Source organism: Solanum dulcamara, chromosome 6 (assembly GCF_947179165.1).
Source record: "Solanum dulcamara chromosome 6, daSolDulc1.2, whole genome shotgun sequence".
In the NCBI taxonomy this organism is placed as follows: Eukaryota; Viridiplantae; Streptophyta; class Magnoliopsida; order Solanales; family Solanaceae; genus Solanum; species Solanum dulcamara.
The window spans coordinates 27,838,559-27,851,830 of record NC_077242.1 but is presented as its reverse complement, the minus strand read 5'-3'; positions in this window follow the sequence as shown (position 1 = coordinate 27,851,830).

Genomic DNA, 13,272 nt, shown 5'->3' with positions numbered 1-13,272 from the left:
ACCATTCTTGCCCTCTCTACATTCTCCCAAGTAGAGCCTACCATACTTTTTACAAGGAGGCTTTTCCTTCAATACCTAGGTCACACTGGCCTAGGATTATAACCCTAGGCTCTGGAATTCTATGGACTTTGTCCCTGCTGATCATACCTGTTATAAGGCGTAGGTGCACTTGCCATTATTGGGGAATAGTTGGAAGAGCTCTTTTGAAAGAATGATCTATTGCCCTTGCTCTGCCTCTGTTCATTCTCATGCCCAACTAACTTTACCTTCTTACTCAAGTGCTCCTTCTTGACTTTCCTTTATCATCCTCTACTTGCTGAGCATACACCATCAACCTAAAAATGTCCATGTCAAAAATCAGCAGTGATGTTATGCACTCTTTCTTCACATATTTGCTCAAGCCGGGGACAAACTTTCTCATCTTTGATCTCATATATAGGATTATATCTGGAGCATATCGGGACAGCTGGATGAACTTCAGATTATACTCTTTCACTATCAGACCCTCTTATTTTAGATTCACGAACTCCTCTATCTTTGCTTCCCTCAACTCCCTAGGAAGAAGTGATCAAGGAAGGCTCCCTCAAATTCATCCCAGATAATAGGCTCTGCATCTCCACCTCTACCTTCTTCACATTGGTTGTACTATACCTTTGCCATATCTTTGAGCTGATAAGACACCAACTCAACCTCCTCGATCTCTGTTGCATGCGTCACTTTAAGGATCTTTCACATCGCATTAATGAAGTTCTGGGGATCTTCCTCAACCTTGGAACCCGTGAAAACTGGTGGGTTCATCCTCAGGAAGTCTTGGATCTTCATCGAAGCTGACAGCTCTTGAGAGCTAGAGCTGGGAGCCGGTGAACTCTAACTATCCTTCGGTCCAGCTATAAGTTAGGTGAGCATAGTGATATCCCCTCTGAACTTTGCTTTTGAAGTAGGAGTTGGCTGAGTAGTAGGCTCTTGCGGAGCCTCAGTAAACCTTATAGGTTGGCCCCTAGCTCTCACTCTAGATGGTGGGGCCCCTCAGATTGTGGAACCTCAGTATTGGCAGCGTTCCTCTAGATAGCGGTGCATTTAGGAGGCATTATTTGCAAATATGTAATGCACAAATTAGGAGGGAACTTTTAGAGTTAAACTATTTCGCACGAACTCAGAATATGAAGAAGTAAAACAATTCCTAATGTCCTATAACCTCCTGATTATAAGTGTAGTGCACAACACACCCATAAGTAAGACTCTACTAGCCATGGCTTCATAGACTCCCTAGGACTCTTGAACTCTGTTCTCTAATACCAAGTTTGTCACGTCCCGAGAAGGTACCCTAGACATGGCCGGCATTCGAAGACCATTGCTGGTCCTTAAGCAAACTACTTAGTCCAATTACACATTCATTCAATAACATTCTATCAGTGGAAGACTCAACTCATTAAGATTTCTATTCATAAATAAGGTCAAAGGCCAACCATCTATCCAATCAACAACTAAAAGAATCAAAATAGTCCAAAAAAAATGAATCAACATCATCAACACTCTAGTCTATAAAGCTTCTATCAATAATCTAGGTGGTGCCAATGACAGAGATTGGTTGCTTCAAATCAAATGAAAAAAACTAAACTCAAGCTAGAATGATAAATGGGGTATCCTCCGGAAGCAAGGATGACTAACTAATCATCTGAATGTGGATAGATCCTCAACGATGCACCTGTTCATGATCTCTAGTACCTGTCTCTGCATCATAAAATGATGCAGGCCCAAATAGACGTCAGTATGTGGAATGTATGAGTATGTAAATGGCAGAATGAAACATGTATCAGGGTAAAATCAAATAAACTCAGAATCTCAAATCAGAAGAATGAACAACTCAATCAATATGTCCTGAGTCTAAACAATAATATGATTTAGGCAAGACCAATCATATACAATTCAATCCAATCCATTCCAATCCAACTTAGAATACTATCAAGACCTATATGAGAGTTTCTCTTATCAGACTACCATCACTTATGAGCCAGTGATAGTACAATAAGCCGACGTTGTTGCCACATCCGTCCATACCTTACTAGGTAAGAATGAATCAACAATCATGGATCTATAACCAATCAAGTCCTATCATGTCAGGACAATAATTTGGGAAACATACAACTTTAACGCTTCAATCCACTCCAATGTTTGGCGACATAGTTATTGGGTTCGAGTTATTACTAACTCTTACCTAATTCGGTGCTCGATACTCCTCCCAAGACTCAAGCTCACAAGACATTCAATAAAAATCAAACCAAATCAGTAAGTCTCTTTTGGAATCTTTTCAACTCTTTCGTTCTATCAAATTAATCCTTTCAACCAATCATTTTTCCAATCATTCTCAATTATTTAGTTAAGAGAAATTTTAGACAATCATGACAATATTCAGGACTATCAATTTATCAACACTATCATCATGCTCACATTCCAATCACAATCGCACATTCACAATTCAAGGCTCTATACTCAATCTTAAGATGTATACAATTCAATATCAATTGACATGCTGCTAGGGTTTAAGTAAACAAGTAGTTCAAATCATGTGTTCAAGAAATTAATTCATAGAAAATCAATATTTCATCAATAATCAATAAAAGCATGTATATTTTTATGACAAGAATTTCTCAAAAAATACAATCATGGAGACTCGCAGAACAATCGAGAACTCGAAGACCTCACTTGAAGAACTTGCACCCTAGTCTTTCGAGAAAATGAGGTAAAAGGGATCTTTGAGAGTGGAATGAAAGATAAGGGATTTCTATTTGTTTTTCCTTTTCTTTTGTTATAAATATTTAATTAGAGGTTAATTATGAAGAGATGGGTTGAATTAGAATATTTAAAAGTTTAGGAATCCCTTAAACAAATGTTCGGGGTTAAAGAAATCGTTCAGGTAGCACCTGCCCATTTGGAAGGTTTAAATTAATCTGTACCTTTGAAATAAGACAAAGAGTATCTATTATGCATAAAATAATATTATATGAGATATTATAAGATCACAATGGTCATATTTTAAGTTTTAAAGTTAAGCAAGTTGTGAAATAAAGGTCGAAAAAAGTTATCATAAGTTTCTCTTAATATATTTTCTAAATTTTTGGTCAAATTTCTCAGATTATTTCTCCCAACATATAAGGAGTAAAAAGGTCCATATATATCAAATCAAAGCTCTATGAGTCTAGTTGTAATGCACAAAACTATACTTCAAACCGACATTGGAGTAAAGAGTTATAGTTGTTTATCGTGAACTGTTTAGGCTGAAATCGGGTCGCAAACTAGGTCGGGTCAAAAATTGGTTTAAGTCGGCATTTTGATGTTTTAAGCCATAAAACAGTCTCATTTCAGCTTATAAACAGTGAGAAAGCTTAAAGTAGGGTTACAATGGTTTTCTTGAGTGATTAAGGTTCATTTTTAGCGATTTCTATCATTAAAGTTTGCCTCGTGCGTTGAAACATGATTTTTATGCTTGGCAATCATTTTCTCCTTCCATTACTGCATTTGGAGCTAGCTTTGAAAGACAGAGCTCTGTAGTTCTTTGTGGTTCTTCAAGATTTACACTTGATTTGCTAAGGTAATCATCTTGGGACTCTTCTATGATTGTTTTTATAAAGTTCTATAGATGTTTCTTCAAGTTAGGATCCTATGGAAAATCTTCCAATTTAAGCTCAATTATGATCTATTTATATGTGCGTATAAGTTATGTATATATAGTGTTTGTGAAGCTTAGGACATAACGAACAACTTTTGTGAAGGAACTACAGGAATTTGGACGTTTGTTGGAAAGATATGTTAAGGCCTTCTTCATTCTTTCTTTTAGCATGAATCCTGGGAAATTCCTAAAATGACAAATGTGATATTTTACTATCTTCTACAATAAAGACATTCTGTAAAAGGCATTGAGATCGCAGATGAAGTATTTTCATGATTCTATTATGTTGATATTCCACTAATCTAGTAAAATAGAGTATTCGACATCTATATGTCATTTTGTCCACTTCCTTGTCTATATGTCCAGATGTATGAATTCTTATTCTTCTTGGGTGGTGTAACTTAAAAAGATTATAAAATACATTTAGTATACAACCAGTCCTCCTTCTTTGCTAAAGTGTATTTTGAAAAACTTTAAAGTAACACGCCGATTCCCAAAGCTCTCAAATATAATCTATATATTTAAACAAGTAAAACACTTGATTTTTGAAATACTTTGTTCCATAAATTATCAAGAAATCAGGTATAGGAACTAGGTGAATCACCTTAAGCTTTTTATGAACATCTTTAGGGTTAAGTTATCTTTCTAAAAATCGAGTTAAGTTTTCATGCTTATTCGGAAAACATGTGAGAATAAGAATACTAATGAGCCAAGATTGGCTAAGTTATTATTATAGCCTACAATGTACATTCAAAGTTCATATCATACATGGCATGTTGTGCATGGACTTCGAGCTATAATTGTAGGGAAGGAGGCCTATTTTTCCAGAAGAATGTGTATATTGTACAGATGGCCACACGTTAGCAAATTGATGCCAGTTCGCTATCGAAAGAGACCACCATTGCTAGCATTTGGTTGGGTATGTCATGCATTTACATCTATACATATGTATTCACGACATACAATTATATGAGCAAACCATGTGTATTTGATTAATAGGATGTTAGATTTCGGCCTTGGAGTTTGTTTGAGTTTCAGTTTCAGGTGGTATCTTTATTACCCTTTTTACAATAGCTATTTACAATTCTACTTTATGACTTATATACTAGACATTTTTATTCTTTCTGATGTTTTGTTACCTGGGGACGCTATATTTTTCTTTCATGCGTGCAAGTCCATGTAGGGATTCTGATCAACCCCTCCACTAGGATTCGGAGTTCATCTGTGAGTTGGTAAGCTTCACCTCTTCCTAGAGCTTTCATAGGATGCTGACTTTTGTTGTACAGTTTGGGTTATAGTCGGGGTCTTGTCCCCATAGTGCTTATGACACTCTTAGAGGCTATTGTGGACATAGTATTATGAATTTCTTTTTGCAGCTTTTGGTCTCCAGCTCATAGGCTTTCCATATATATATGTGTGTGTGTGTGTGTGTGTGTGTGTGTCTTCAGTTGTGGCCTCGTCGGCTAGTTAGTACTTTATTATTTTGGCTTGTCTACCTTGTTTATATGAATTATTGTTATTCAGGTCATGACCTTAATGGTCCAGGCTTAGTAATTCAGATGTTGTATTGTCCGATCTTTTAGGTCCATAATTTGGTTAGCTAGTATGTTTCAGTGGCTAACTTGATCGAATATGGTATCAAGTGCCAGTCGTACCTCCCCTAGTTTGGGTGTGATAGTATAATTGGATCGCTCAGAGTCGAAGTAATCGAGCACACAAGGCTTGTTGTATCTATATCCAAGCATGCAAGGCTCCTGTATATATGTAACTAAGTAGATAAGGCTCATATACTTGTATCTTAGCACATAAGGCTTTTGTATATATGTATTTGATCACACAAGACTCCTGTATCTGAGCACATAAGACTCCTATATCTATATATGAGAGCACAAGGATCTTACATTTTGTATCTCAGCACACAAGGCTCCAAGTATTTAAACCATCCACTTCGATTTAAAAATCAATAATAGACAAGCAAGCAGTCCAAAAGTAAGCAGGCAAGCTGTAAACCACCTATACGGGTAATTTTAAGTCGGATATAATGTGAGGCCACTGTCTATAAAACAATAGTCTTATCGAGAGATAAATATACATACTCAAGAAGATAACACAACAATTATGACTGCGAGTATTTTGACAATAATATACTTACCCTATCTTACTTAGGTTTTAAGAAAATATGTCGAGAAGAAATAATAGCCTTAACATACCTTTTTCCAATGAATTCACATGGCCAACAAACTTTTGCCGCACCTCCACATTACTAAACCAAGGTGGAAACTCAATCAACCACCAAGGACAATAAATGCTACGACAATTCGATAAAAGGTGCGGATTTTTACTGTAAAATACTATCTAGGAATAAAGAAGGTCTTACCTCGCTACACCTCCGCCCACTGAAAAACTGCCACGAACTCACTAGGCAACCAAGTCTCCGGTTCCACAACACCTCTAAAGTTATACTACAAAATTGATGGGGCAAACTATACCAAAATAATGGATTCAACACGTGAACAACTTTCGTTAAACTTCCAAGACTAGATAATAAGGATCAATGGAGTAATCTAAAAATTTTATCTGATTTTTTTAAACTGAAAACATGAAAATGATTTCCAACGAAGAAGAAAGGGATATAAGCAATATTCCACCGACCTAGGGCCCACATCAACCTACTTGTTTGTGAAGTCTCACGAAAATATAAATATTTTGATTCCATGGCCCACATCAACCTACTTATTTGTGAAGTCTCACGAAAATATAAATATTTCTCTACTTTGGAATCGTATCAAACGGTTTAATACATGTGTTGGAAACTAGACTCGTAGACCTTCAACTTAATAGTTAATGAGCCCTCTAACATTTTATATATTGGGAGATATGCTCATTCTAAGACATTCCACATACAAGATTATTTGAAATTCTTTCCAGTAGTAAAATCTTCAACTACAAATTTTGTTTCTAGATACCCCTTGGTCTCTAACTTTAGTCTAAGACTTTAAGTGACTTAGTAGAAGTGTTCATTGATATAATCATTCATTTACAACTACTCTCCCGACATTCCATCGACGGGTGACATAAAGCAATAACATTAGATTTATAAGTCTTTGAAAACATAATTTAAATATTTTGAATGTGAGGTATTATATCAGGGATGGTCATAAATATCAAAAAATCGGATCAAACCAAACTAATTCAGTTCTTTGATGCGATTTCATTTTTTTCTTCAAAATTTTGGTTTAAGGATCTTTGTTCTTCGATGCACCAAAGAACCATATTTTTATTAATAAGGATTTTTAAAATATTATAAAATCTAAATTATATTAAACTCTGATCCAAAACTTTTCGGCCCATACGGAATTTTTCGCTCCAGGCCTCCCAACCATTTTAATACTCTTTACTCTTTATTAATTCAGACTTCTTATTGTTAATCTTATCTTCGTTCTGCTCTCTATTCTTGTAGTTTTAGTTGGTAATGTTTGCTCCAGTCCGTGCAGTAATTATCCTTTTGGCTCTGCATATATTAATTGTTACTTCTAGCGCTGCTTCTGCTCCTACTAGTTTCATGTCTGCTAATGTTTGTTAATGCTTGTTTGTAACCAGTAAGAGCTCAATGTCATGGTCTGTCATGACCTTGATCCATTGTGAGTGGCACCACACTAATTCTCTAGTGGGGGAACCAATTCTATCCCAAATTAGAGCAGAGCTATTAACCCAAAACATGCAATTAACAGTTGGAAACAGAATAAATATTACCTTAAAACTGAGTTCTCATAAACTCAGGAACGATATCAAATCATGTAGAAATTAATCTATAGAACCTGAAAGTCATTGTACCAAAACCTATCTAAAGGTCTAGAATAAAGGGAGTGAAACCCGAAGCAATAAATAAAACAACATCTAAGACACAGTCTGAAATGCAAAGGACTAAGAGCTAAGATGAATCCACGACAGCTCAAAAAAATTGTCTCGCTCTGAAATCGAACGATCAATGATCTCCTAATTGGGGTCTCTCAACAGCTGCCTGAATATGTCATGTACTTAAAGAAAGAGCAAATGTAATATCAGTACACAACCATATTGTACTGGTAGGATCACACAACCATTTTTAGTAAATGAAATATGAACAAGAAACTACATCACAGTAAGACAACTATATACAATCACATCACAGTTATGTCAACTCTTGAATCATTATACAGGTAAACATACTCAATCACAATGCAACAATCAACGATGGTCCTCTCATGGAATCATATAAATTGAGATAGAGAAATAAAATATATTATTTTAAAATTATATTAAAAGTACTATAAATCACAAGTTTAACAACTTAAAATATTTAAAAGATATATTTAAAATTTGGAAATTGGGTTGACTCTCAATATTCTATCAGTGTCACATAAATTGGGACGGAGAAAGTAATATATATTATTTGAAAATTACGTAAATAATATTATAAATCACAATAATTAACAACTTAAAAAATTAAAAGTCATATAAAAAATTTGGCCGACTATCAAAATTCTATCAGTGTCACATAAATTGAGACAATGGAAGTAACATATGTTATTTTAATAAGGACAAAATTACGTAAATAACACTATAAATCACAATAATTAACCAACTTAAAACAACTAAAAAAAACATACTTATTAAAAGTTTAATTGACTCTTCAAATGAAATTTGTGCTATATAAACTGAAATTAAAAAAAATAACACAGATCCTGTTTCTAGTACTATAATATAATAGGTGTAAATTCAAATGTTAATTTTATTTTTAATCTATTTTAGGAGAAAAGAAATACTACCTACCGTAGCTTTTGAATGAGGCTTCTTGCGGAAAAGAAGACTTAAAGAGCTTGTTTGGCATTATTGCTAAAAATTACTTATTTCTAGATGTATTTTTTAGAAATAGCTTTTCAGAAAAGTTCATTTGAAAAAAAAAGCAATCTATATTTGACTAATTCATTTGAAAAACGCTTTTGAAAAAAAAGATTGTGTTTGGCTAATTTTTTAAAAAAAATGATTTTAAGAGTCAAATTACGAAAAAGGACAAATATTAATCTACTTTTAACACTAAGACTATTTTACAGAGAGAACTATTTTAAATATCTATTATAAAAATTTTATAAACTTTTATTAAATTAAAATGTACATATTCAAATTTTCAATTGATATTATACATAGATAAATAAAAAAATATTGATATAATATTAACATGATAATTTAAATATAATTAAAAATATCGAGTAAAATAAATTTAAAAACCATTTCACAAATTAAATCACTACATACAAAAATGTACCAAAAAAATAAATAATGTCTTAAGTCTATACATCATAAAAAATTCAATGATTTCATCCCTAATTTTATCACATAATGATTTCATAATAATAGAAGATTTACCTTGTAATTCTGAAGGTATAAAATAAAAGAAAATTTATATATAAAAATAAAAAATAAAATTCTGAAATAATACTTAACCAAACTTATGAGATATGCTAATTAATTAATAAGGGAGATTAGTAACTATGTATTTATAGAAGGTATAATTTGGTCTTTAAAAAAAAATAGTTCTGCTTCTTGCTTCTGCTGTTTTTAAGAAAAATAATTTTTTAGCTTTTTTTCCCAACAACAAAAATAAAACTACTCCTGCTTACATTTAAAAACGATTTTAGTGATTCGCCAAACGCTTTGATTTTTCAAAAAAATATTTCTTTTTTTCAAAATAAATGGTTTTAGCCCTCCCAACAACAATGCCACCCCGGCTCTAAAACATAGTAACATTTTAGAGCCCGTTTGGATTGGCTTTAAGTTGGTCAAAACCAACTTAAAGCCCCTTTTTAGCTTTTGGACGTGTTTGTCTAATGCTGACTTTAAGCCATAAAGTTCTTAAAGTCAGTCAGAAATGAAAAGTTAGGATTCCTAACTTTTTTTTCCAAAGTGCTTAAAGTCATTTTCTTTGACCATGAAAATTACTTTTATATCCTTTATATTTTAACTAAATTCTCAAACTACTTTTTTTTATTCTTTTAACCCTAAAATTCACATCATAAGCACTTTTATCCAAACACTCAACTGCTTATTTATAAAAATAACTTTCAGCACTTCAAAGTTCTAAAAGCACTTTATACATAAAAGTTACTTTTTTTAAGCCCATCCAAACGGGCTCTTACTTATTTTGCTGCGCGTGGTTTTGAGGATGAACAACTGCGATGAAGTAGACCACATGCATTTTGTTACTGTTTATTGCATGGGAAATAAAGGTGACACATTTCAAGTATTTATAAAGGCAAATTTTTAGTTTTACAAATGTGTATTTAAGGAAAAAAGCCGGAAGAGGTGCATGAAACATTGGTGCACTAACTTGAAAAATTAAAAAATTGAGTGTATTAAATTAAAGCAAAAGTGCAAATCTTCCAAAGTTTGGCACTTGTTGCAATATTCTTCTTAATTAAACCATTCAAGTTGCCTCAATAGTTCCTTCCCACCCATTCAAAAAAGATTTAACATTTTTTAACGAATTTTGAATGAAAAAGCGAAAGAAGAGTTAACACATTATTTAATGAAATCGATATACTTAGTGACAAAGTAATTGAATCAACAAACTAAACTGAAACTATCACAATTCACGTCTGGACATTCCGCGCCCAATAGAAAGAGCCACAAACAATTCACATATATATATATATTTCTCACATCCCTATATATCTCTTACTACACTTGCTAAAGATATTTTTCTAATGTAGCTTTGGGTTCAAAATTTTAAAAAATTTAATGTTTAATTTTATAAGATATTTGTATCCTGTTGGCTGTTTGGTTAAGAATTTTCAAAGTCAATAGTGCTTATTAATTTTATTTTTAAGAAAATTAGTGGAGGTGATTGACCAATCTTTTAGAAGAAAAAAAAGTGATTTTTAGTAGAAAAAGAAGCTCATTTTCAGAAGTCGTTCTTCTCAAAAGCATTTTTGAAAAAATAAATTTAAAATATTTTTTAAAAAAATTAATGAAACATTAATTACTGCTAAAAGCATTTTTTAAATTAACTGAAAAAGTATCAAAATATGATAATTTTAAAATTTTGACCAAATGGATTATTGGTAATAAACTCATTGTACGTCTGATCTTGACTATTATAGCAAATATACATTACTATTTTTACCGGTATAGAGAAGGGAACCTATAATTTAATTTAAATGAGTTCAACTTTTAATTAAGTTTTTTAAGTGAACTCATTGTACCCCTTTTTTTATTTTAATCTAATTTTTATTAAAATAATTGTGGGTTCCACATTTATATTTTATAAAAAAAATATTATGTTTGGATAAACCAGTAATAAAAGCTACATCTACAATTGAGTATAGACAGTGAGTAAATTCGGCTTACCAAAATTTCCGTAAATCCAAAATAGATTACTTTAAGGGTGTGTTTAGTACAACGAAAAATATTTTTTATTTTTTTTATATTTGAGTGATTTAAATATTTTGAAGAATATTTTTCAAATCAACTTATTTTCCTCAAATTTAAGGAAAATGTCTTTCCTTAAGAAAGTAAGAAAAATATTTTTCAAAATCATTTTGAACCTCACACCTCAACTTCTCATTTTAACTCAAGTCTCAAATATTGATTCTCGATACTAATCTTAAATCTCAGGTAGGGATCAAAAGTCGGGATCGGGGTCAGGTCTTGGGAAGGATGTCGGGTGTTGGGTCTCGAGTCAGGATCTCGGGATTTGAGTCGGGTCTTGGGTTAGGTGTTAGGAGTCAAGTCTAAGGTTAGGGTTGGGTCTCGGGTCTCAGGTCAAGGTTGGATTTCGGGTGGGGGTCGGGTCTTAGGTCACAGGTCGATGTTGGGTCTCAGATCGGGGGTCGAATCTCGGGTCTTGGATCAGGATCGAGTCTCAATCGGGGTCGGGGTCGGGATCAGATCTCGAGCCAAGATCGGGTCGAGGTCGAGTATCAAATTGGGATCTCTGGTCTCAGGCCGTGGTTTTAGGTCAGGGTCTCAAGTTAGGGTCGGGGTCTCAGGTCTCTTGTTGTGGATCGGGTCTTGGATCGGGGGCGGAATCGAATCGAAATTAGGGTTAGGTCTCAAGTGGGGGTTGATGGTAAATATTTTCCTTCGTATCAAATCCTCTGCATTTGCCGAATTTTGATCCCTAATCTCATGATATTTTAATCCGCATTAATTAATTATTATTGTTACTTTTTGTTTTTTTGTTTAAAAAATGTCTTTTTCTATAATTCTATAATTTCAATTTTTCATATATAATGTTTCAGATCACAATATTAAAAGATATTTTAATATAATTAATATATCTATAATTTAAAATTATTAAATTATTAAAAAAATTATTTTTTTAAACTCCAAAGTAAGTCAAAACAAAATAAATAAATTAAAATGGATGAATACTGTACTTTGGCAAACATTCTACCGTGTGAGAGTATAATTTCCTGCATGCTATAGTTAATGTGATGGTGGACCTTAAGATTTAGCCAAACTACCAAAAGTGGACTTGTAAACCGCATCAAAAGTCAATCTCATACGTACTGGATTTGACTTGACATTCACCCTGCCATAATTTTGATACATGAACTATTGCAATAATTTACTTTAAACTATGACCTACCATTTAATTTGGGACGATTAATGTTGGAATTTTCTTTTCATAATAATAATTTCCGGGTCATCTAATATTTTGACTATTTTAGCGAGTATATATTTATTAATTTAAATGTTGGCTAAAGGGTAATGGTAATTTTATGAATTAATGTAATAATACTATAAAGTTTTAGTAGGAAAACAAAAAGAAAACTTTGATTTGCTACTGATGCTCATAGTAGAGATTTAAAAAATTATACGCGTATGAAAATATCTTGCTTTTCTATTTAATAGGAAATAATTGACATCACTCGTTGATAAGAACCTAAAGAGATATTACCTTAACCTCGATTAAAACATAATAGACACTTTAATATTGATAGTTTAAATTTATTTTTCGAATAAAAAGTATGAAACGAAATATTACAATTTACAGGTAGAAGTAGTACTCTAATCAGTATAATCAGCCAAATAACTATATCTGATTCTTTTCTAAATGTCAATATTATTTTTTTATAAAATAATACTCTAACAGCTAATTAACAAATCCTTTTCGTTTGCAAACTAAAGAAAGGATCATAAGATTTCTTTTTCTGAGCATAAAAGAACCATATAAATACACATGTTTCAGTCACTTCATCATTTCATTAGTTAATATGGGGGTCGAATATATTATCCGTCTTTTCTAACCCATTTTCAACTCGTCCATATCTGATTTGAATCCGCCCATTTGCCAGCACTACCTAATCCCAATCCAATAGTAGAAAGACTTGAAAAAACTTAGAATAACTGATAATAGAGAACCTAATTAAGTTATATTTATAAGCTAGTAGATGTAGAATTTATAAGATGTAGAATTTGCATTGCTTCTCGTACTAGCTGATACGATATATATATATATATATATATATTGCTCTCTTTTTCTTGGGACTGATATATTTGAACCGAGGGTCTTTCGAAAACAGCCAGGAGATAGTGGTAAGGTGTGCATACACTCTACCCTC